Source organism: Lissotriton vulgaris, chromosome 4_1 (genome assembly GCF_964263255.1).
Source record: "Lissotriton vulgaris chromosome 4_1, aLisVul1.2, whole genome shotgun sequence".
Lineage (NCBI taxonomy): Eukaryota > Metazoa > Chordata > Amphibia > Caudata > Salamandridae > Lissotriton > Lissotriton vulgaris.
Genome location: NC_141691.1, coordinates 1,650,235,004 through 1,650,262,778, shown reverse-complemented (window position 1 = coordinate 1,650,262,778; position 27,775 = coordinate 1,650,235,004).

The window sequence follows — 27,775 nt, the reverse complement described above, 5'->3', positions numbered from 1 at the left end:
AATAGTAGCAAGATTTGGTCCTCTGCTACATCTTTGGAGTTCACTGGGCCTACTACTTATTATTGGCCACATGATATGGTTTTACCAGGTCAATAGATACAAACCTGTTGTCCTTTCTTCCAGCAAGGGGCGGCAATAACACTGTTCATGATCCGTGGATTGCTAGCACAGGTACTGGTTTTCTGTAAGAAGGCCCAAATTCCTTCTTATCCGCAATCTTTTCTCTGACTAGATCCCCAATCTTTGGAATCCAGACAGGCCTTGGTGGGAAAGATGGTTCTCCTTCAGTGGTCGTTGGCTTCTGTATTGTGTTGCTTTGACTTCTCCTTGTTACATTTAAGTCCTGCAAAACAGCCAAACAGTCTTTGATATCAAAAGGTTTTTGTTCTACCACTGAAGTGTGACGATCAAGGTCCTGGACAAGCATTCTAGTACCAAAAAGGATTTTCTTTGGAGTGATTCCACCTAGAGAATTTCTTGGCAGATTATTTAGACTACGTTGGACACTTATTAGATGTTTGACCCACCAGTCACCCGAGCCTAATACCCTAGCTGATATAGATTGCTTATGTCCCAGTTTTTTATTTCCACTGCAGAATTTCCCACAGGATGGAATGAACTAGAATACCACAATGCAACGCCCAGATTGGCCCTGGCCTCCTTGTAAGCTTTGGAGCTAAACGCAGGACCATGGTCAGAATGTAGAGTACCGACTGCGTATGTGCCGATAAAGACTCCCAAATCTTATATAACAGTTTGGGTGTCAGCCGAGCACTGAGGCCACATCCAAATGAATCTTGAGAATGAATCCACTACAACCATGATATATTTGTAGTTACCATCCCTCTGTGAGGGACCACAGTGGTCCAGTTAAACGCATGCTAATGGTTTACTTGAAATTAAAAGGGGCATCTGCGCCGGGCGTTTCACTGTTGAAACCTTCATTTTCTGGCAGATTTCACATTCCAAAACATAGTTTCTGGTCTGTTTCCTCATGCGTGGCAACCAGTATCTCTGTTTTATTAATGACACTGTGGCGGAAACACCTGCATGTGCAGGGGTGAGCCCTTCATGTGCTGCTAAGATCAGTCCTAATCTATGTTCCATGTTTGGAATTACTCTATCCCCCACTCCAGGGATTTGAGCAAAAGCAACATTATTTACATCAGTTATATATACGAGTATTTGAGTGGAAAGCCTTTTGGTAACGTTTTACTGCTGTCTTTGTTGGAAGCGGTGACAGCCTGCATTTTTCCCTGTCTATTTTTGCTTTAGAACAAGTGATTGCAGCTACAGAAGCCGTTTGCACAGCTACCTTTGTGGCTTTATCAGCCAATGAATTCCCTTCAACGTAAACGCCATCACGTTGATGACTCAGTGTATGGAATGGATCACGTGAGGCTTTTGTAGTTCTTTCTGTAATTGAACTACTTGTTCCCAAAGCAACTTATGTTTGATTGGGCCACCTTTTGCGTCTTTGAAACCATTTTGAATCCAATTCTGCAAGTATTCATTGTAAGATTGAACACAGTAATACGAATCGCACACTATGAGTGTAGGGAATTTGCGATCAGTATTTTCAAGCGCCATCTTGAATGCCTGTAGTTCAGCTCGTTGAGCTGTACAATCTCCGGGAGATTGCGTTTTTGTGACCATAGGTCAGAATTTACCATTGCGCCAGAAACCTTTAACAATCGCGCATTCAGCACTATAAGCTTGTTTACACCTGATTGCGGGCTCTGCTGATCTTTCTGTATAAATTATACATTTGTACTGTTCTAGAGGCAGAATCTCAGTGAGCAGAGGATATTCTTGTTCGTATAGTAGAAATTCTTAAGTTTTCAAGTAGGAGTCAAAAACGTATTCAACGTCTGTTGCAGCAAGAGAGTTAACCCATTATATCAATCTTGGATGTAAAGCCTTAGCATTCGGAATGCTTGCTTTTGTCACTGCCTCTAAGGCAAGTACAGGAGTAACGACCATTATGAGTTTTCCCTGTGCAAGGGCTCTCTCTTTTGCTACTGCAGTTTCAACCGCTGTCAGAATTTTTTCTGTAGAAGTAAATTTAATTTCAGCTTGCGTGTACAAGTGTGATTTATAAGCAATTGGTACTTTTCCACCTTCATTAAAGGTTAAATACGTGAATCCGCATCTTCCTGGGGTTATTCTGATTACAAGGTGCGTACGTTTACGCGTGTCTGTAAATGTGTTGTTGCTAACATGTCTGTTTGCACTAAACGCAAAATTTCTGTGTCTTTTTGAGTCCAATTAGTAGTTTTGAAATCAAGTTTGATTAATTTGTAGAGAGGTTTAACCCTTTCTACGTAATATAGAATGTAATATCTTCCAAAATTTAGAATTGACTGTAAGTTTTTCAGCTTTTTTGGAGGTTGGAGCAGCGCACATTTTTCTAAAAAGTTGTCTGCCAGGCTTTTGCCTTCACTTGATAACTCGTATCCTAGAAATAGGACATTGAGGTGGACAATTCTTGATTTCTTCAACTTGAATTTATACCCTTCGGAGGTGAATCCAAGTATAACGGTATTCACTCTGTTCAAGTGCCTGTCCAAGTCATCGTCTGTTAGATAGATGTCATCGACATAAGATAATGCCTCATCATCATATGTTTGTAGAAACTCTGTTACTCTAGCTGAAAATAACCCCAAACTATTCTCGAATCCCTGGGGGAGACGACAGAAGTGACTCTGTGTCCCCATTATTGAGAAAGCGGTCAAGTACCTGCTTTCAGGTCCAATGGTTTAACAGAAGAAACTGTTTGAAATATCTAATGTGGTTTTATATTTTTTACGCACAATGTTATTCATTAGTGCTGCACTGTGTGCATTTTGTACTGCAAAACGTTTGCAACAAGAGTTTAAATGTCTGTAGTCCAAAACTAGACGATATGTATTGTCTGGTTTGGAGACAGGAAACAAAGGATTGTTCATTGACGAGGTGCATGTTTCAGTCACCCCTTGATATATAAGTTGATCTAATATCGCCCTATTCTGTTTTTTTAGCTTCTTGCTTAACTGCTTCTGTGCATTTGGTTGAGTTTTTAACTGGATTTTATGGTGAGGAGAATCCTCATCCCATCCTACATGATTTTTATATAATGCTGGAGCCAGGGCTACAGCCCATTTTCTGGCATAGGTGTATTTTAAGTGAATTGGAATATGATTGGAGAAGGCTGACACAATGATGTCTTCCCCATGTGGGCACTCCGTGACAAATATTGTCGGACAGTCTTTTTCAGCTAGAAGAATGTCGTAACCCTTAGAGAGCTTCTCCCAAAAGAGTGCTCTTATTTTCCTAGTTATGCCCCCCTCCATCCGTAGCGTTACTTCATATAACTTATGCGGTACACTAACCCTGGTGTCAGCTGTTTCAACTTGAATGTACTCATTCAAGCCCACTGTCTCCAGATGATCCTTTAAGATCCTGCGAGCTATGGTGACTTCTGCTGCCCTGTCCAGCATTGTCTGGGCCCACTCCCCGTTCTTGAGTTGCGTCCTCAAGATCCTCGGCATGTCTGATTTTTAGACCTGCTTCCTTCTTTTTGGTGAATTGGGTTACTTATTTTTTGGAACGTGTTGATCGTCTTTGGACTTCACGTGTTCTTTCTTGTGTTCTGACCGTCCTCTTCTTTCTGATATCTTTGAGGAAGTCTGAAAGGTACGAGAGGAACGTGTATCAGTATCTTGCTATCTATCAGGTTTTTTCAAATTATCCCTACTCCTGAGGTTAAACCTCTTTTCAGAGGGCTCCTTTTGAGGAGACCTTCCTCGGGACTGAGAACGCTTCTCGTTAGAAGTTTGTTTAGTAGTTTCCCACTTCTTTTTAGGAGTAGTGAGAGTGTTTTTAATAAAGACCTTTTCAGGACATTCTGTTAGTTGGGGCTTTACTGGTTTCCCACCCAAACTATCTCTTCCAAGTTCTTCATAGGATCTTTCAATTATTCTGGCCAGTTCATATGGTTGGTCAGTTACATCAAATTCTCTTAATTTTTGGTGGATCGTCACAGATGCTGCCTCACCTTTAATATTAGCTAATATTATAGCTGAGACCTGTTTGAAATCTCTCAGTAATTTCATACCCCGTATTTATTTAGAATCTGTTTCAGTACATCTGGTATTACCGCCATAGACGGAACACCATGTGTTTTTGTGTAGATTGCAGCAAAGACTGTACCCCAAGTGTCGCAGTCCTCCAGGTGTGGTGCGATCCCCATTGGTAAACAGATTATTAAAATTCTGTGTTTCTTATGAGGGGTAGTATCATGAAATACTGCCTCTATTTGAGTCATTTTTTGAGCTATCCAGAATGGAATTTGTTCCCTTTTTGCGGGCAATATACCAATGACTGATTGTATAGTCTGAGGTGTGTTTTTATTTGTGTTCCCCTGGTGAGGGGTTTGTTGTGGAATCCTTATAGGAGGTTAGACTGTTAGAGTCCGCATGACATATTGAACCAATTGTCTATGTATTTTAATTAGTTGTTTCAGCGGAACTAATAGGTCCGCTCCTGACATTTATTCAATGGCAGGGTTTGGTGTATAGCTGGCTAGTACCGGCCATGTCGCTCCTGGTCTACCTAGTGGAACGAGCCTGGTAATGTGATTTTGATGTTGTAGGGCGCCTTTAAACCAGAGCACATGCTCTTGGTAAGTTAGTGGAATTTAAACATCCTCAAAAGGAGTGTATTCCATTGGAGTTTCTTCTTCTCTGTAGAAGTGAAACACATGTGATACTGGATTTGCTTCAGGGAAGAAAATCCATGAGTAGAATACCTCTGTCTGCCGATATTTATGTGCCTCTATGACAAAAATTACCCTATCACCTCTTGGTGATAGTCCATTTGCTATACGTTTTATAGTTATGGCTTTCCTTACATTTTCCAGGATGATTATAGCATCAGGGTCGTCTTGTCGGAAACCTGTCATGTCTAAACCTGGTTGGGCTGTAGACTCTGCACGTCCACTGGCCCCAGTATTATCCTCGTTGGCCATTTTGTTGGCTGAAAGTTTGCAGAGCAAGTTGCAAGGTAACAAAGATAAGGTGCAACATATTTTGTAACACTGTATCCTTCAACGTTGAACAAATCAAAAACAAATACGTAGGATTTTCGTCCTACTCAGTTTTGGCGGATATTTTATCCTTTTACCCACTCCAGACATCTAGTGGAGTATTTTAAGGGAAAAAGGGGTCCCTGTGAAAAGCACAACTGAGTTACTCTAGTATCTAGCGTTAAATTAGAGCCTTACCAAACTTGGGCGCCATATTCCCAATAGGCTCTGCGCATTGGAATAATATATCCTATAGATTTGACGTAGAACTTATGTCTACTAGGTCTCTATCGAATATATTAGACTTAATTGTGATTGCTAGCTAGCTCATAGGTCACTAGAAACTTTCTTGAATTCACAAGAAGGGATTAGTTTCTGACAACCCCATAAACATGACAACTTTGTTTCCCCAAGAATAAACGTATCTTCAGAGTCGTGGAAACAATAGATAGATATTTTACTCAGTCAATCGTGCATGCTTCATTCATCAAAGGTGCAGAGAAATAGAGACACGGGTGTTTTCAATAAAAGGATTTATTGAACAGTCTTCTTTCTTATTCAAGTCTGATCCAAAACAACAAACACCCTGTGGTCTTGACCCCAGGCCTGGAACTAAGAAACAGTTTTGATGTCCTATCAAATCTTGATACTAATATTTGACTGTCCACACAGGAGGGGGTGGAGGAACAGCCTGGAAACAACACTGACATCAGAACTTTGAAACTTATGACATGGAACATTTCTGGTCTTCAAACCAAAAGGGACAACACACATTGGCTGGAAATTATAAAGCAACAGGATGTGGTTGCATTACAAGAAACTTGGGATACTGAATGTAACTTCTGGGTAGAAGGCTATGTATCCTTTTTTGTACCAGCACAAAAGTCGAATAGGGGTAGAAGCAAGGGAGGCCTTGCGCTCTTAATCTCAGTAAGCCACATGGGGGTGATGAAAATTATAAATGTTAACTCTCCCAACTGCTTAATATTAGAGGTTTTGATGAATACGGGGGAAAAAATTCTCTATGTTAATTTTTACAACTCAACAGAAGGTTCACAAGGTAGTGAAAACATCCTAATGTTGGCTGATTTTTTAAATGATTATAAAAAGAGTCAAACTACATTTGTTCACTATATACTTTTAGGTGATTTTAACACACACCTATGTCATTTAAACTGTTATAGCGGTGTTTGCCTGGAAGATGATTATTTGACTCACCCGCACTTTGAACACTCTGCTAAAGGGGGCGCCTTAGAAGAACTGCTGATAAATCTTGATATATCAGAACCCGTATTCGTGAACCCTAAAGACAGATTGGTAACTTATAGTGCTAGGGGGAGTAACACTATCATTGATGTTATTTTTGGGTCACCTAGTATACCTAAAAATGTCATTTCCTATAATGCAAATCAGACGGCATTTAGTGACCACAACCCGGTTATTATGGAACTAATTAATATTAATCCTACCATAATAAACACTGGTCAACAGCCAATTTACCCCATTGCAATCCGGGCTCAGGACCAAGGTAGACGAGTTAAATGGTCTAGGATCATCGCTGATGACTTTTTTAATGACTTGTGTGACAAAGTAGGTCTAGAATTAAATATATGCAGAGACCCATTAACTTCTGGAGGGAATGTTATTAAAGCTTTTGAAGCTATATGCAAAAACGTCGCACAGAAACTTACTTGTAAACCTACTAACAAGCCACGCAAGGCACAGGGTTGGTTTAACGCCGAATGTTCCAAGGCTCATAAAAACTTACTAGAAGCCCTGAAATGTATACCGCGTAATACAGTAGAAGTGTCAAAACTTAGGAAGGAATACAAAGTAACGACTGAGGCTCGTAAGAGAGAAATTAAAGATAAGGCCTGGGAAGCATTATATGATAAATTAACATTGAGGGATAGTGCCAAGTTTTGGTCTATAGTGAACTCACCTCTGTTTAACGGCAGAGAAAATGAAGTACTGGAGGTGAATATCACTGAGAAACAATAGTTGGACCACTTTGAAATTATCTATGGCAGTAAGATCACTATAACTCCTTTCACCCCCATAGACTCTACAACCATAAACACCCCATTGAGAATATCAGTGAAAGAAGTACCAAATGCCATAGAAAACACTGCTGGCGGTAAAGCCCCTGGCCCGGATGGGGTTCCCGCTGATATATACAAGGCACACTCCCATGTGTGGTCCGTAGTCCTTGCGAATGTTTTTAATCTAGCTTGTATGGATAAATCTAATATACCTACTTCTTGGTCACACTCTGTCATTATCCCAATTTTTAAGAAGGGCCAAAGGGGTGACCCTAGGTGTTACAGACCGATATCGTTACTTGACTCGTCATTTAAGATTCTAGGCAAAGTCATTTTAAACAAAATTAATAAGTGGGAAAAGGAAAATGAAATTTTATGTAATACCCAATATGGGTTTACAACGGGGAGGGGTATTGAGGAACAGTGTCTTAATCTGTATATGACTATCTGCAAATATACTGTTGCTGCTAGGGGGTCAGTCTATCTAGCTTTTATGGATTTGTCCACAGCGTTCGACCTAGTTAATAGGTCGAAGCTGTGGACGATTCTTTTGGAGATGGGTTTGGACCCTGCATTGGTAAACTTCCTAGCCTACCTGCACAGTGATTTGACTGCATCGGTGCGTATGACCATGGATGGTAAATGCACTGCTGGGTTTAGATCAGCCAGAGGGGTAAGACAGGGGTGCATTTTGGCCCCCATGTTGTTTTCACTGTATATCAATTCACTGTATTCAGTTTTATCAACAGCAACACCTGATATACCTTACATGGGTGGGTCCCCTCTGCCCGTACTGATGTATGCCGATGACACGGTCCTCATCTCCAGAACCCCAATTGGATTACAGTTGCTCCTTGACTCCTTTGGGGCCTTTATGCAGAAATTAGATCTGGTAGTAAATATGGAAAAATCTCACGTTATGTCCATCGGGAAAGGAAAGAAAACCACTAAAACCATGCGATGTAACGGTGTGATTTTGTCTAAAGTTAAAACATTTACATACCTTGGTGTCATTTTTGATGACTCGGGCACCTGGACCCCTCAGGTTGTTAATAAAGCGATGGCTGTACGAAGGTCATTTGCTGCCATATTGAACTTCGCTAAGAGACTGGGAGGGAAACCTACTGAAGCCATACTTTCCCTGTATAGAGCCAAAACTCTGGTTCTGGCTAGATATGGGGCTGGGATTTGGGGATATAAGGATCTAGCCCCAATACAGAAAGAAGAGAACAAGTCCATGCGTTCTCTATTGGATCTACCACATTCCACACCCTCTTTTTCTGTCCTTTCGGAATTAGGGCAGGGACATATTTAGGATGCCCTTAACCTGGCCCCACTACTTCTTTGGGTGAAATTATGGCTGAATCCTAGTCTGACTCTAAATCGTAAAATTATTAGCGACTGTATGGGGAGAGATAGAGTCAAGGACATAAAATGGCTGAAATATATTAAATTCGTAGCCACTCAATTGGGCCGCCCGGAATTATATAGTAACCCGGAAAGGCTGTGTAAAGACGATGTTACTTGGATTAAAGTCCAATTTTTGAACTTCAGAAACACGCATCGTGAAGCCCAGGAAATTGAGAAAACCACAGTAAGGGCACACTACACAGTAATTTCTACCATGTCCATTCAGCCTTATTTGATGGTAGTGAATAGGCCATATCACCGGTGGCTACTGACGAAATTCCGTTTTAACCAGATGCATCTTCTTTTGGGTGAATATCTGAAATGGAATAAGCCTAGGGACAATGTCCCCTGTAAATGTGATGCTTTCACTGACCAAGATTTGACACATTTTGTATTTTTCTGTCCCTTTTTTGTTGAGGGGAGAAAAAAATATATTTTACCACTCCTGAGGGACAAGGGGTTTAAGCAAGTGAAACCCGCTTTGTTGTTCCTACAACTCATGGAGACCCCTATTGTGATGTTTGGGGTTGCCAACTTTTTGGTAGCAGCAATGCGCGCCAAACGGCATAGATCATTGAATATTTCTATGACGGAATGTATTGTGTAATAGCCAAGGTTTAGATTAACTTCTTCCCTTCATGTGTTGTTCATTGTTTTGCTCCCTGTTGTGTCTAGGCCCTCAGGATGAAGTAATATGGTAATGAAACTACCTATAGAATTAATCTGATGGATTTATTAGGGTACATGAACTATTTAAAAAAAAAAAAAAAGGGCTATAAATTGTTTCTGACTTTTTCCCACATAATTGTTTTTAACTGTTTTGTTTTTAATAATTGTCTGTAACGTATTGTATACTATTGTATCATAGATTTGTGTATGAATGTATATTCTATTATAAATGTGTGTGTAGTATACTTTTATGATTTTAAATAATCGAATAAAGTATTTTTGACTCTGACTCTCTTATTCAAGTAAAGGAAACTGCTACAATGGTAAGACAAGCTGTAAAATATAATGAATACAGCAAGAAGAGTATTATAAAATAATACTGTAAAAGCAATGTATGATTTCTAAACCATAGATAAATACATACATAAATAACAAAGGCTAAAAGTACTCAACTGGTGCTTCTAAAATAAGCCTACCCCAATGTACCTAATCTAAGTCTAGTACAAGGGAAGAAGTAAGTGTGGTGAAGCATAGGTTTAGTTTTTCTTTGCCAAGAATCTATCCAAGATTTCTCTTAGGGTCTAATCAGCTCCGTACCTCGGGACTCGATTTTCCAACACCCCACGAGGGGACCTTGGAAACACTGGAGCTGGATTCTCAGCGAGAGAAAGGACAGCTTCTTGATCAGTGCATCAGCTGCAGGGTCGGCTTCCTTCGGCATTTGCTGTAGCGAGCTGCGTCAGGCAAGTAGATAGTCGACCTGGTCCGAACCACCGTGTGTATGATAGGGCAAGTGTAAGCATAATTATACCTGGAAGGTGCCTAGTTTGACATAAAGTCAGGCATAATAACGTCATCAAAGAACCCCAAGGAAATGGTAGTTCTTTGAAAACTCCATGAATTCTTGGATAAATCAATATTCAAGCGAGGGGATGTCCCTGACTGCTTAAGCCGAGATTTCCAAGAAATTGTTGTGGCTTTTTGGAACCAGTGGGAGTAGCCATGCCTGTATTTTGACTGCATGGGCTATGTCTAAATATGGTTATGCTTTCTAAGTCTATATAAGGGTAATGTGAATTGAACCTATATAAGGGCATGAATCGGGAAATTTCACTTGGATCCAAAAATGCCATACAACAGCAGGAGCATTAATCACAAGAGTGATCTGGACATTTTTAGTGCTGCCGGAAAACTGGACGTGCAAGGAACTCTGCTGAAGGTGTTTTTAAATTGTAATAAAAGATTAAACACAATGCCCCCCTGAGGTCAGTCCCCCCTTCCCAGGTCAGTGCCCAGTGCAGCTGCACCAGCCGCATTGCCCATAAGCACCCTGGTTTCATTAGGAAATCTAATGGGCAAATGCCCATTTTTTTACACCTTTTACAATTTTTCATTCCATGGATGGATATGAATAAAACTGGATAATGTGAAACACAACCACATTTGCTATTTGGTTGTTACGTTTTGTTCAGATTCATCAAATGACAGCAAAGCAATAAGAAAACCAAATTTGCCTTTTCAATGGAAACTCTGTTCCAGAGTGATTGTTATCAACTCAGAGACATTTTATGAAATGGGCAAACTGGGCAACTGTTCAAAACCCCAACATTTGAAGACACCCAAAGGTAAAGTGATTGGGACAGTCACAACACTCTTTTGCCCTTTCTATATGTATCTCTTCTGTCTCCTTCTCTTTCCTCACCTCTCCCTTTGCCTACCACTAACTCTGCTCTGCTATACCCTTACTTACCTTACTATTTACCATTTATCTGACTCTTTATCCACCTCATATGAGCTTATATATCTCTCCTTACTTTGCTCAAACCTATTTACTTATCTCTACTTTTCTGTCTATCTCCCTTTAACTTTCTCGTACAACCTGTTGTATACCTTGCCTCTCTCTCTAATGCTCTTCTCCTTCTACCCTGCTTTTCTTTCCCTTCTTTTTCTAGCTCACCTTTCTCTACCTCATCTCACTTGCTCTGTTTTTGTGTCTCATCTTGCTGTCCTTTACCAGTCGCCACATTTTTCCCTTCACTCAACTTCACTTTTCTATCCACCCTTATGTCTGCCTACCCCTGTCCCCTCACTGTACGATTCTCTCAACGCTTTCTCTGCCTCAACTCTTTTTCTGGTTCATATATTTCACTTTAGCTCACTGCCTCTTCCACAGCAAATTTTCATTTGCATCTCTCTACACTGCCATATACCGAGCCCCATATCTACTCTCTCTACCTCTCCTTTCTTTTAGGAAGTCACTGCACCCCAACTCTCTGTACCTGTGTCTCATAATCTCACTTGTCCCTCTACCACTCAGCGTTGACCTCTACATATGTTTCCCTCAATACTCTCTCTTCCTCAACTCTGTCTACCTCCCCCTCTCCTCATCATTGCTGTTTTCATCTTCCTCACCTGTCTATCACTCTCCATATTTCTCTAAACCTCAGTGCTATCTCACTCAACTCCTCTTCCTCACTGCTCTCTCTAACTAATTTCTCTTTCACACTCGCATATCTCTGTACCTCATCTCTCAATAACCCACTTCTCTCCCGCCACCTAGATTCTCAATGTATCTTACATTTCATTCACTGCCGTGCCTCTCTACCTTTCCTCTCCTACTTTTGACATCAGATCCCTCTACATATGGCTACCTCTCATTCCCTACCTCTTTTTCCTTATCTTTTGTTAACTGGCTAAGTTATCTTTAACTGCATCTCCCTCCCTATTTCAACTCGTACTCTTTATCTCATCTCCCTTAATATCTTTATATGCATATCCAACCTCTGCCAATCTTTCTTCTGCAGCACTCTTTCTCTCTACCACTGTATTAATCTCACCTCTTTCTCTTCATCACCTCCGTCTCTCTGTCAGATCTTTTCCCTCAATATTGTTCGCCTCTCCCGCTCTCTCACTCCTCATTTTACCTGATTATGATGATGAGATGAGAGTAGATACATGACAATGCAGAGATATGCAAAGGATAGGTTTCTGTAGAAGATGTAGAGAATGTTAGAGCGAAGGGTCAGAGGTAGGCAGACAGGGATGAATATATTGTTTCATTTATTCTCTGCTACTTCACCACTCTGTCTACTATGCATTAAGGCCTTAGTACTTGGCACAGGACATAAGCCATTGTCACGGAAGTTAAATGTCACCTGTGGACTGAAGCACATATTTTCCATTAACTAGGCTGACAATGGAAACATGACTTCAGGCCTACCTGTTAAGACAGGCTATTGCAGCATTTAAACCTGGAGGGGGAACCTCTCCAAGCAACCTTTGTTGACAGGAAGGAACCCTATGGTTAAATATTAGGTCAACCCTAGGTAGGTATGGTAATCTACAAGGCAGGGTGCCTAGTATTAAGTGCGGTAAGGTGTGGCTTCCTGCACAAAAGCAATGACCCCTACAATGCAGACACCCTTGCACCATGGCGCAAGGGAGCCTGCTTTGGCGCATGGTAGCACATTGTGCTCCAGTGCAGGGGAAAGAACAGGAATGTAGAGTATCTTGTAGATACGGCCCATTCCTGCCCTTTTCTTGTGACGCGGGCAGCGCTGCATGGAGGTTTGCGGGTCTGCCCCGCGTCAAAATATAGTAAATGAGACGCTCAATCTGCAAGGCAGTAAACCGTGTTTTTTCTGTCCTGATTAGCCATACTGTGGTAGTGCCATGGAATGTGTTCTTTGTACTGTAGATGTGCGTTGATTGGAGTGGTTGTTCTAAATAATGTTATTGGAAACCACACTTATTTCCTTTGCTTTTTGAATGTATATATTCATATATATTCGTGTCAGCTGGACTCACGTTCATCCCTGAATCTCACAATTCCCAATTAATTTTTTAAAAGACAATACAAATGTAATAGTGCACCAACATTTTAGTAATTCATATTACTGTACTGAGTAATAACCGTGCACAAAATAGAACGAGCACAATTTATAACAGTTGTGCAGTTTACGCGATTAGTATTTTAATAACTACAATGTCTTGCTGCTGCTTTCATAAAAACTCGATTTCAATATCAATTCTACATGGAGCTGCTATTTTAATTTATTGAAATGACCACCAGGGGGACCCCGTCTTTCTAAAATGCACGTCCCTATATAAGGTACGCCGTCAATGCAATGAACACAGCAATACAACATGAAATATGTTACTTTCTGTTTCGCTTCGTATATAACATTATATTTTTGCATGTTAGACAGCTGTTCACTCGGATGAGTGAGCGTTTCCAAAACTGTGCGCTGCATAGAATATTAAGTCCAATACACCACAGAAATGTTGCCTGATGTTCTGCCATAATAACAGATTGATTGACAATCGCGGCTCAGCGTGCATTGTTTTAAGTGTGTCGCCAGTTCCGTGATGTTGTTTTGTCTGAGCAGAGTACAGCACCTCCAGGAAACTTCAGAGCTGCAAAAAGATTGAAAATAACAACTGTGACCACAATTTCGTCACAGATCCAGCATGGGAATCGCCCGCAATGTTTTTGAGGATTTTACTAAATCCAGGAATGCATCAAAATACAACAGAAAGTACTTTATCTGTGCTGCAGTGGTTTCAAAATCTTAAGCTGCTACACTACTCCTATTTGAACTCAATGTAATGTGGTAGTAATAACTGATCCTCTTCCTTCCCTGCCACACCTTTGGTGACTGTAGTTGCTTCCATCATGTCTTCCTAAGACAGAGGGCTGTCTCCAGTCTGATTCGGTATTCACCTGGGCTTCTTTTGGATCGAGGCATTGCCTAGGAAATGAAGATTGCAAGTGTCTACAGCCATAACAAACCGAGTAAATTGAAGACCAGTCACCTCCTTCGTTGTTCACCAACCTCTGCCATGTTGAATGCACTCCCAGAACTAGCCTGCACAAATAGACACCGAGCCTGTGCACCTGCAGCATCCTCAGTAGCACCCAGAAGACAGACACATAATTGAATGGGCATCCTCGCGAACTATATAAGACACTTCATATGCTATGAACGGTGTCTCTACAACTGATTTAATGACCTAGTATTATTCCACATCACTCTGAATTTATTCTGGATCTTTATGACGGTATTCAGACGAAATATCGAATCTTTAATATTGACCTAAAGGAATATAAAGCTGGAAATATCGTCAGGCAAAATATCATCAGCAAGAATACCTTTGACAAGAATATCAATTTTAAGGTAGGTAGTATCAATGTTAGAAATATAGAAAGTGTTAATATCGATTACAAAAATATCTATGTTTTTAATATTGATGTTAATATCTTTTTTATTATTAATAACCTCTTGAATGCTCAGGACGAGCTCAGCTCGTCATGAGCCACGGCGCTCCGGTGCTCATGACGAGCTCAGCTCGTCATGGCCCGTGGAACACTCACACGCGAGGATAATTCCCTCGCTGTGCTGAACGTTCCACAGAGCCAATACACCTGTGACGAGCTGAGCTCGTCATGAGCACAGGAGCGCCGCTCGTCATGAGCATGCGGGCGCTGTGCGCATCCCCCTCCCCCCCAGCACAGCGGGGGATTAACCCCCTCAGCGAAGGTGTTAATATTATGTATTTTACTACATATTTTAATTGTATATGTTATATATTTTGTGTATATTATTAATGTTTTTTAATATAGTTTGTGTGTTTTTAGTACTTTTAAATTGTATTTAATAGTTTTTTGTCCTTTTTAGAACCATAGTGGGTTGTGGGATTTATAGGGGTACTGGTTGGGAAGTAAATTATTGTAACTAATTCATAATTACATTTTAATTAATAATATTATTAATAAGCCCACCCTTATCACTCAACCTAACTCAGATCAAATTTCTGTTCATTAGCTTACTTAGGCCATTGACACCATCTTGCCACCTACTTCAAAACCGATGTGTAGAACTTACCCTCCTGCTCCTTGGTTTACTGCCACTACCAAGAAAGTCAATGGAGGAAACTTTATGCTGAAGAGGCCAAGTCTGAGTATGTAGTAGCGCTGAAAAGATATCATGCCCCCTGTTAATCGATGCGTGCCAACTACTGTACTACAAAGAATGTCAATTGCCAGCTCTCAACATTATCAGGATACTCTCTTTGATGTGGCGAAAGAACTTTCAGCTGCTAGTAACATCCTGCCTCCACCCTCTCTTTCACAAAATCAGTGCAAAGAGTTAGCCAGTTTTTTTCAAGGGAAAGCTGATAAGATTCACAGCCAATTAGCAGCAGATGCTGTAAAGATAGACAGCTACACATATTTGGTTGCCTCTCCGGAAAGTCAGGAGGAAGTCACTGTTCCAGTCAAGAAGTCAGAGTAAACTTCCAAAATTAGGTCATTGTCCTTCTTGGATCTTGCTTCACTAAAGAATGCGCTGCAATCCATTCAGTCTGGCTCTCCATTGGACCCCCCTCTCCCAGTGAAACTCAGACTTTTAGACAATTCCATTTTAACTGTCATTCTAAAGCTTCATAATAGTTCTCAGTGCAGGCAACGTACCCCAGAATTGAAAACATACTCTGATTCTCCCGCTTCTAAAAAAAAAGCTGATTTGGACCCTTCCTGTTGGTCAAGTTTTCATCCTATTACCCACCTCCCTGTCTTTTCCAAAATCTTGGCAAAGCATGTTAACATGCAACTTTCCACATTCATTAAGACCCATCAGCTTTACAGTCCAGTTTCAGGACAGCACACAGCCCTGAGTCCACTCTTCTTGGGGTTACTGAATGTCTTAGAGAACATCTGGACTCTAGAGGCACGGCTGCTCTCATTCTGCTTCACTTGAGCGCTGCGTTTGACACAGTGTCTCATTCTATCCTGACTAGCAGACTCGAGTCTTGGGGTATAGAAGGCTTGGTCTTAAAGGATCTCGCCTTCCAGGTCTCTTCGGCCAATGCAAGATCTAAGACACTAGCCCTGGCCTCTGGCATCCCTCAGGGATCTATTTTGAGCCCCTTGCTCTTTAACATCTATGTTTGTCCTTTAGCAGATGTAATTGAGAAGTGTCTTATGCTGATGACATTCAGATTTTTTTTTCGTTAATTAGCCAGCCAACATCATGACCCCTCGGTGCTTCAATTGGCCCTGAGGAATATCTCCTTATGGATAAACAAAAATGAGCTGAAGCTCACCCACAAAAACAAAAAGGTCCTAGTCTTGGGAAACAACCCTGATCTCTGGGGACCTAGCCACTGGCCGGACTCCTTTGGGCACCAACCCATCTCGCCTTTATTATTGATGATGAACTTTCCTTGAAGCCACAGGTGTCTAAGGTTACTGCTACCTGTTAGTCTGTCTTCAAGTGGATGAATAAGATCCTGTGGCTAATTCCCTTATTGGCCCAGAGAATGATTATTCAGGCTTTGGTCATATCCAGATTGGATTATGGCAATGTGCAGTACCTGGGAGCGGATAAGACCTCGGTTTGACACATAAAGATTATTCAGAATGCATCTGTCTGGTTACTCTTTAAGCTACAGGGGCTTGCCTCAGTCTCTCCTCTGCTTCAGGAACTGCACTGGCTTAAGATCTCGAAACGCATCTACTTTAAGGCATTGTGCTGCATGTTCAAGGCCAAACATGGCGTAGGTCCCTTATACATCCAAGAACTGGTGACTCACTATGTGCCTACGTGTCTGCTGAGATCCGCCAGCTTGTCGCTGTTTGCTACGTTCAGGTTTCGACTAACCTGCATGAAGGGACACTCTTTTGCCTACTTAGATTCTAAGTTGTGGAATTCTCTCCCAGACACTCTTTGGAACTGCAACTTCTTACTTGCTTTTCATAAAAATCTGAAGACTTGGCTTTTCTAGCTGTCTACTGGGGTCACCGTTATCTGCCTCTATCCTGTGCCGGAAAACCCCTCTGCGTAGCTGCCACACTTTAAGTCTGTTAAAATAAATAAAATAAAAATAAAAAATTAATTATTTAATTGATCATTATTTATGTTAATTGTATAATTACCTTTTTATAAATGTATGTATTAGGTGCTGGTTTGGGCTTTTGTAGGGGTATAGGGTGGGAAGTAAATTAATTATGATTAATTAATAATTATGTATTACTATAATTAATTATCTAACAAATAATTATGTAAACTGTGTACTAAGTTATTTTTTATTTTGTGTAGTTTGTTGTTTTTGTATGGGTATAGGGTGTGCAGGAAATTCATTATACTATTTTATTAATGTCATTTACAAAAATATTTAATTAATAATGTAAATTGTGTAATTATGATACTGTTTGTGTTATATATTAGGTGTCAGTTTCAATGGCAGGGGTAACGTGTGGGGAGTTAATTAAATATAACAAATTAGTTATTAAATTATTATTATTAATTGTTTAATTGATAAATAAGTATGTAAATTATTAAATTAAACATTTTTTTAAATACATGTGTTTGGACTGGGTTGTTTGTTTTCTAAGAATAAAGGTGGGAAGGAAATTAAATATACTTATTTTACTATTAGGCAATTTTTATTATTTTCATTGATAAATAATGATGTAAAATGTGCAAATATTATCATTTATTAAATGTATTTTACGTGAGTTACTTAAATAATAAAAACTGTAGAAATATTTAAATATTTAAATATTTTAAAAAAATGTCTTTTATTATGTTGTGCTTTTTTATTTAAAAAAAATATTGTATTTATTTGTTTTTATTATTATTAGATTATAGGGCCTCATTACGATGGACGTTTGTCCGACCGCCATCCTGGAACTAGCTATCGGCGGTCCCGCCATTGGTATTAGAATGCGACCAACTTCAAGGGGGTTGCAATGTGTACCTTTTAATATGTGGCGTGTGCTGGGGGTTGCAGCACACGCCGCAATACAAAAAAACACATTTCAAACATCCCTGGTTGCTGTACCTGGGGCTGCAGGGGAGGCCATAGGGCTCCCCCGCATCATTTTATTATCACATTTGTGCTCCAGTGAGGTGCCAGTCTCTGGGACAGTGGGGAAACAGCAAGGCTCCCCCCTATAAATATATTACTTTCCAGGGGAGGTGGCGGTCCCCAGTGCTTTGAATAGTCAGAGAAGGGTGCCCCAAGAAAACAAAAAGCGGAAGTCTTGTGAGCATTTCATGGAGATTTGTCAAGTGACACCAAAGTTATTGGCAAAGCAAAAAACGTTTTTCTTATGAAAACTTTGGTCCTAATTATAACTACCTACCTGCTATCGCCAGTAGGTAATATATATGTATAAATATATATTCACTGATAAAACATAGATTTCAGGCAGGTTATAGTTAGGAATTAGCATTTGAAAAACCTTAGAAATTCACTGAAAAAAGCATAGGTTTTAGGAATGTTATAGTTAGCTGGACATTCCACTCATACAAAACCATTGAAATTCCTCTGTTATAGTTAGTTGTACTAACTGTAACTCTTGCGCCTGTAATCCACTGGTGATGATGTCACATATTACATCATTCATGACATGGTCAGTGACATAATAATAAAGGCGAGAATTTCTAAGGTTTTTTAAATGCTAATTCCTAACTATACCCACTTCAACATCTATCTCTGTCTGTGTATTTATTGTGTTTGTAAAATGCTTCTCCTCCGCCCTACCACATTATATTGTGCTATAAATAGCGTATGCAACCATCTTACCTGTGACAGTAAGTGTGGGCTATTCCTCCTTTTTTTTCCTGCATATTTATACACAGCAAAATCAACTCAATACTAATACATTTTCAGGCATGCGTACATTACGTCATTACACTACAATAACAGGATGTTGACGCAACTCTGAGGCTCAAACACTAATTTCCAGCACCAAGTTCTACAGTGTACCTGAATAACCACATAGGTATATATATATATATATATATATATATATATATATATATATATATATATATATATATATATATATATATATATATATATATATATATATATATATATATATATATATATATATATATATTTATTAGCTGCCCTTCATGTGTCAAAAACTGCAACTTAAACCTGTCACAGGCCTACATCTACAACACTCCACTTAATGTATAACAAAGATTAATAATCGCAGAAATGCGTAATGTCAACCATCTTTTATGTATGCAACTATGAACGAATATAGAGTCAGTGATACCCCATACCATACATGTTGGCCAAGTTATGGGACTTTACAGATATAATGACACATTTCTTTTTAAGACCCGGGTGACGTCAGCACTACAAAACGGACACGAAATCACTTGATTTCTCATATAGCTCCCGACGGGACCACGCCCATAACTCCAAAATCATGATTCAGAGCCCCGCACAGCACTAGCATACGTCAGGCAAGCCCACTCCACTTACGCTTCCAGGAAAACATAACAACAAAACAATGCCCAGATTTAATTGTAGTGATTTCTTACTTGCAGGTCTAGTTGTCAGAACGGTACACACACACACACTCCCTCATGGCTGGTATACACCCATACCACACCCATCTAGCACCTGCGTCACAACACACGTGACCCTACCAATAAAAAAGACGGGGTATTTTGAAAGACAGAGCAAAGAAATCTGTTCTCACTTTCAAAATAAAAAGCAGATTCCATTTCCACATGCAAGTTAGCATCTCCCCTTGCGGAAAAGCAATGCTGACTCCCGAAGAACGTGGCAAGCCGGCAGGACGGTGGGGGTATTGCAGCTCCCCTCATGATCACTAACATTTGTTAAAAGACCCGGGGGATAGGGTCCCCGGAGATATTAGAAATTACTAATAGGGGCTATTTTTTTACGGTAAAATTACAAGTCTGGTGTGCACCCCTTGATTCATGACTCATAATCTGTAGGGTTCGCGACTCCAGCGGCTTTGATGCACACATTGTATGCGTTTGGGACTCGGCATTAATTTTCCACATCACGAGCTACTAATATACAACTCCCTATGTGGAAAAGCAATCTGATTTTGATTTTGAAAGAGAGAACAGATTTCCTTGCTATGGGAGGGTGGGATGGACAGCCCGGTCATCCCACAATACATAAAGCCCCGGGGAGTGGGGGTGCCTGGGGCTTTGGCGACCTTACAGCCCTCCTCCCTAGCCATATTTTTTTTGTAGCCCCTGTGGGAAACGGGGCCCTCGAGTGCCCCAGTAGGGGAGCCATGTAGTCCTGCTCCCACAATATATAAACCCCCGATGGGTGATGGTACCTGTGGCTTTCAGGACCTTCGACACCTCCCATCACCATTTTATTTCTTTTTAGCACTGGGCACTGACGATCCCTGGGGCTGTGGGTCCCCTCTGGGCCCCACATAAAATTTTATAATTTTGCCCCGGAATTTAATCCCCAGGAGACGAATTATTTAAAAAAAACCTCCTTTTTATTTTATTTATTTTACGGCACAGTCCACGCACCCTACACGCATCCCAGTTGTTTAAAAATAAAGAAATTGGAGCCCAGGGGGTCTACAGGGTAAAATTATTTCTTCCCTACCCCCTTTTTCCGTTTTGAACACATATTCCACTGACTTACTCAGCCTCGCTTCTACCGAGGCACAAAATGGCTGTCAACAGTTTCTGGCTTCGAATGTTTACAACCACTTGACAGCCAATTAGCATTGAGCACATGATCGGGTTGGTGCGCTGATAATACAAGGCCAATCCTCGCACAATCCGCGGATCCACCACACCCATTGATATATAAATTACTTTAACCGTAATTTTCTCAGAAACTACTGAACAGATTGACACCATATAAGCAAAATGCACAAGTCGGAACTGAGGACTACCTCTCCCCCAAATTTGGTGTAATTCCGTTCAGCCGTTCGGGCTGTAGCAGTGCCTAAAGTTCCTATGAGACATTGCATGGGTAAAACACGTTTTGGGACCCACCTTTTTTATCAGCCCCCACTTGACCAATCACCCTCAATCTTTCAGGGAAAGAGCGGAACTGAACTGGCCAAAAGTTTTTAAAATTTCAAGAAGATTCAGCGATCAACGCCAAAGTTATTTCCAATAGAATCTTGCTGTTTTCCTATGGCTATTAGGTCCTATCTATAACTACCCACTGGCGACAGTGAAACACGTCATGGACGACACCATGTCCTTTTATTTCATCTGTGTGAAATAAATACTTATTTTATATATATATATATATATATATATATATATATATATATATATATATATATATATATATATATATATATATATATATATATATATATTTATATATATATATATATATATATATGTATGTATGTATATATATATATATATATATGTATATATATATATATATATATATATATATATATATATATATATATATATATATATATATATATATATATATATATATATATATATATATATATATATAAAGGAATCCCAGCCTGTCGATGCGTGACAGGCAGCAGCAGGGTGCAGACCTCGCAGCGCCACAACAGACAGCCAGAAGTCGAGCTCACAGAAAATCCAGACTCAGGTGAGTAGCAGGTTCTAAGCGTTTAATGGAAGGTAACGCGTTTCACTCCACTGGGGAGCTTGGTCACACAAATGCACTCAAGAAAGGTGAGGATATATATACAAGGTGTGGGAGGGGCTTGATTGGGGAAAAGACACGCCCAAAAGGTAAAACAGAAAATAAAGCAACAGTGTCTACATTTTTTTGCATGTTAAATTCACATGAAAAGCAGCATGTACCACACAAGATTACATGTTTGAATAAGTGATCGAAGTAATCTGAGAAAGGTAAGTAATAAAATACTAGCATAATCATAGAAAAGCGCTTCAAAAGAAAGTGAGTGGTAGTGGCTGGGTAATGGAAAAATAAATGAAAAAGCAATGTAGCAAGAGTCACGACATAGTGCCTATAAATATGCATTGCCAGAACGATATTGGCCAACCACAGAATAGGAGAGCGCTAAAGACAATCAAGACATAGTGCCTAAAGAATCCAGCGGTACACATGATTCTCAGAAAAAAGTCTTCACAATATAAAATAAATGTTCATGGCACAAATGAAAATGCTGCAAGAGACATGTGAGTCAAATTATAAAAGATGAGGAAAACACAATAAAATTAAAAGGAAGTGAAAAAAGATAAAGAAAGATGCAAGAGCCCAACCACAGATGTGAATATTGAAATATAAGAAGAAAGGGAAAACAACAGAACATATAGTCAAAATATCGGCATCATATATACGAAATTGAAAAACATGGCAACAATTCCTAGTCAGAATGAATTAGAAAAAAAGTCATGACTGTAGGATAACGCCATGCTGAACATTGGCAATAAGCCAGAGACAATAAATGACGCCTAGACAGAGCGAGAGAAGGAAAAGCCAAAAAATAGGAAATTTCTAAAGAGACCAGACCACCAAAACTGAGAAGATGGTAAATTACAGGAAGCTTTTCAGATCTTCAGTCAAGTTGAGACCGTTCGGGGCTTTGGTGTCGAGGGACAGAATGAGTTGGGATTCCCGCTGTCTGAGCAGTTTTTCACGGTCCCCACCCCGGCTGGGTGGAGGCACTGAACAAAGAACTGTGTATTGTAGGTCCCTAAGTTTCTTGTTGTGGACTGCTCCGAAATGCCTAGCCACTGGGTAACTGCTGTCACTATTGACAATGGCCCTTATGTGCTGCAATATTCTTTGATGGACAGGCAGCTTGGTACTGCCTATGTATTCCAAGTCGCATGTACACCTGAGCTTATAGACCACAAACTCAGATCTACACGTGAGATGTTCCCTGATGGGGATGGGCGTGTTGCTAAATGCTGTAACATAGTGAGTGGCATTCGTGGCAAAGTTACAAGCACGGCAGGAGGTGCATTTAAAAAAGCCCATTTTGGTGGTTTTGGCAGGTTTGGGAGGATTTACAGGTGCAATCCTATCAAGCGCATCGCGCATGGATGGTGCACGACGGAACGTAATGGTAGGTGTTTCACTAAGCATTGGACCTAAAACAGGGTCAGTAAGAATGATCGGCCATTCCGTGCCAATAATGCGCCTGATTTTGTTCTCCTGTGAGCTAAAAGTAGTTATGAGCCTGACAGTACGCTGGGAATCATCTTGGTTGTCATTAGTGCCAGTGATACGGTGCTCCCTGGGCTTAAGTAATGTAGCCCTATGTAGTGATGAAGCTTTAGCCAAAGCTTGATCAAGTATAGCTCTTGAGTACCCTCTTTGCAGGAAGCGTTGTTTAGATTCTTCGAGGCAAATTGCCAAGGAATCAGGGTCACTGCAGATTCTGTGAATGCGAATGAATTCGCCAAACGGGATACTGCAGATGGTATGAGCAGGATGGGAGCTGCGTGCGTGCAAGATGGAGTTTCCCGCCGTACTCTTCCGATGTAATTTGGTCATGAGGGTATTGTCCCTGATGAACAGCTGTACATCCAAAAACTCAGCTTCAGTGCTGCTAAGGTTAGCAGTGAATTTCAGATTTAAGGCGTTATCATTGCAATCTGATACAAATGAAAGGGCTTGGTCTTGGGTGCCCTTCCAGATGATGCAAATGTCGTCTATGTAACGCCAGTAATGCGCGATACAAGGCGACCAATGCGCATGTGTGGTTCTGAGCTCGCGCTCCTTCCACCAACCTACATGAAGACATGAATAGCTGGGGGAGAAGCACGAGCCCATAGCCACACCGCGTAGTTGCTGATAGGTGTTGTTTTTGAAGCGGAAATAGTTGGAGGTCAGGCAAAGTTTGATCATAGCAATCAACATGGAATTGTGTTCCCTGAAACAAATGGCACGTGTGTTAAGGTAATATTGACATGCATTTACACCATGCTGATGATTGATGGAGGTGGAGGTATATATATATATTACCTACTGGCGGTAGCCAGTAGGTATATATATAGTTAGGACCTGTTTCCATAGGAAATCCCCAACATTCTATTGGGAATAACTTTGGCCCTGGTTGATGAAAATTCGCAAATTTCTCAAAGAAGATGGCTCGCTCCTTCCCTTGGGGGGGATTCGTCAAGTGGGGGCTGAGAAAAAAGGGGGGTCCCAAAACGTGTTTTCCCCATGTTAATTTCCATAGGACCTTTAGACTCGGCTACAGCTTGAACCACTGAAGGGAATTACACCAAACTTGTCAAAATAGTAGTGTCTGGTACGCAGATCACGCTTTTTGTAAAATCGTGTAAATCCCTCCAGTGGTTCCTGAGAAAATTAAAAGAGAAACAAATTATATATCTATAAGCGCGCACCCGTGCGCGCACCCCCGCGATTTTTCAAAAAAAAAATGTGGGCGGGGGGGCTTGGGGGGCTTCTCTCTTTTATTTTGGTCTGTTTTATTTCAATTTCGAGGGTGCTTACCCCTCATTTTACCCCCGAGATCACCGCCGCGGCCCGAGCCGTCTCATAATGGCCGCCGCCGCCTGGTTGTGGGCGGGCCGGGAGGACTTAGTTTCGGCTTCCCCCTGCCTGGGGGATGCCTTTGATGTGTCCGCGTCTGCCCGGTCTCCCGTGCCGAGGGGGAGACCGGGCGATGCTGCCTGTTGGTTTCCCGCGTCCGCCCGGTCTCCTGTGCCGAGGGGGAGACCGGGCGATGCTGCCTGTTGGTTTCCCGCGTCCGCCCGATCTCTCGTGCCGAGGGGGAGACCAGGCGATGCTTTAGGTTTGAGGGCATGCCGGTACAAATCACGGAGCACATTGCATCCTCTCCGAGGACACGCTGGCTTTTCGCGGTGTCCGGCGTCCAGGGGGCCATCAGCCTTCGGACCTGCAACCACAAAGATGTTTGTTGAGGCATGAAACAGCGAAGACTGACGTTCTTACGCCTTAATATATGAAATGTCATGGAGTGGCTATATCATGGCTACTCCGAGCAGACCCTCCGATTAACCAGGCAATTTTCTAAAAAAAAATTTATGGTTGTGTTTAAAAAAAAAAAGACACCGGTCCTATGTATTTTTCAGCTCAAGCTGAAAAGTTGATGATGTGGAAACAGCAGTCCATAATTCTAAAATGTTTCTTTTTAATTGCAATGATTTTAATTATTTGTACAATACACATTTACTTACTTTAAACATGTACATGAGGAACTGCAGAGTTCCTCCTGGCCTTCACTTGCCAGCAGTGTATGTCCACTGCTATAAAATCGCCACCCAGCATCACGGATGGTCGTGCAGTCTGGGATCCTGGTGAAAGCTGCTTCGCGTTCCTTTGGAGGTTAAAGAGCATTTCCCTAATGCATTGTCAGATGCTGTCTAGCAAAGCCGCCATCAGCGCTACCGGTGTAGCATTGAAGAGGCGTAGCGGAGGAGGAGGTATGTGGAGGCCCAACCTGCCCTCTTTGAGCAATAAAGTCACTGGAAAGAAAGGTGTCTTTCAGCTGTTCCGGATGGCTTTTCCTTTGTAGGTATTGGTGTAACGGCTTTGCTCTTTAATGTGCATTTGATGTGCTTTTTACAAGGGGCTGCACGAACCATAATATTCAGACTTAAAAGAGTCTTTTTTACCAAGGGAAACTACCCTTTTCTGTACTTAATGGCTGTTCATGTAGAAGGCAAATGCGAGCTGCTTCAGTGTGGACTTTGCATGTGGATTCTCTGTGCATTTCGTAATGATGTGAGTGTCTGACAAAATATGCTCTGGTTGCTCTGGCATGCAAAACCCTGAGGTTCAGAGTTATTATTGCTATTATTAATAATAAATCCACTTATGGAGCTTACTGTTACCTACAAGAGGTAATGCACAACTATAAAAAGGACTATATATATATATGTATATATATATATATATATATATATATATATATATATATATATATATATATATATATATATATATATATATATATTCAATGAAAAAACCATAGGTTTTAGCCCATATATAGTTAGGGATTAGCATTTTAAAAACCTTATTTTACTCGCATAAAACCATTGCAATTCGCATATATAGTTAGATGCGCTAACTATATATCGCGCACCCGCAATCCACTGCTGATGATGTCACATATTACATCATGCATGACATGCTCAGTGACATCACTGATGACATCACTGATGACATCTCAAATGACATCACTGATGACATCACTGATGACATCTCAAATGACATCACTGATGACATCACTGATGACAACATCCAGTGACTGTATGTTTCTGTAAAGTTAAAATATGTCTTACATATTGAAGAATGAGTGGATGTATAAGTGTCTGGATGAAGGATTTAGTAGGTGCATGACTGACTGTATGAGTGAGTGATTAAATGTGTCTCACTGAGTGAATGGGTTAGTGACTAAACTGTCTTAATTTGTGCATCATTATGTCTGTTGTTCTGTAAACTGCTGCATGTGTTGATCAGTAGCTATATGAGTAACTATATGGGTTATTGATTGGTTGCCCAAGTATTTGTATGGGAGACTGAGTTTGTGTGGGGGTGGCTGGGAGGTGTATGACTCTGTGCATAGATGTGTGAGCAGTTGATTCACTAGATGTATGGGTTCAAAAGTGCATGTGGAAACAGCTGTATGGGCGGTTGACTGTGTGCATGAGTGTATTGGTGAGTGAATGGATATCTCAGTGCTACATGTCAAAGTAAGTACATATGTAAAACACAGTACATGTGAGAGTTGACATATATAAATAACTGTGCATAAGAGCCAGTGAATGTGTGAGTGGCTGTATGGATCATTGTGAACTTGTATCAGGGATTGTATAAGAGAGTAAATATGTGTTAGTATATGTTTGAATAAGTAAGGTGTGTATAACTGTATAGTAGAGGAAATGGAGGTGTGATTGATTCTTTGCATGACTGACTAGGTGTGTGAGTAACTCCATGGATGAGTGACAGTCTGTGAGTGTCTGTTTACACTGAGTGTATCTAAGGTTATATTAGAGTCTGAAGAGGTTCATCGTATTATCACATGAATGATGTCATTAGTGATGTGCTCAGTAATGTCAAATGAGATGTCAAATGAGATGTCATCAGACATGTCATTTGAGATGTCATCAGTGATGTCATCAGTGATGTCATTTGAGATGTCATCAGTGATGTCATCAGTGATGTCATTTGAGATGTCATCAGTGATGTCATCAGTGATGTCACTGAGCATGTCATGAATGATGTAATATGTGACATCATCAACAGTGGATTGCGGGTGCGCGATATATAGTTAGCGCATCTAACTATATATGCGAATTTCAATGGTTTTATGCGAGTAAAATAAGGTTTTGAAAATGCTAATCCCTAACTATATATGGGCTAAAACCTATGGTTTTTTCATTGAATTTCAATGGTTTTTTAATAACAAATATCAAAAGCTGTCAAATGTCAAGTACGTGATAGGTAAAAACATTTTCGTGTTTATGCACGCTGATGTGCTTTAAACGCTGCCCCCCCCCTCTTTTCTCTTAGAAGTACTCTCTCTTTGCAGATAGTGAAGGGTAGTTAACGCAGGCCTTTGCCCCCGTTGTAATCCGTCGTGCCTGCTTGTCTCTCCATTTGATTGATTGTTATCCAAGCATTTACTATTTTAGAATTGGTTCTCTTTGGTTCATTCTCTATTTACTAACAAGCACAAAGCCGCAATACTCTGTTTAGTCTTTGCAGATAGTGAAAAATCGTGTTAAAAAAAAAATAATCGAGCAAAATCAGTAGGCCACTAATGGGATCTCTTTTTGACCTCGCTAAAATAGAAACATTAGGA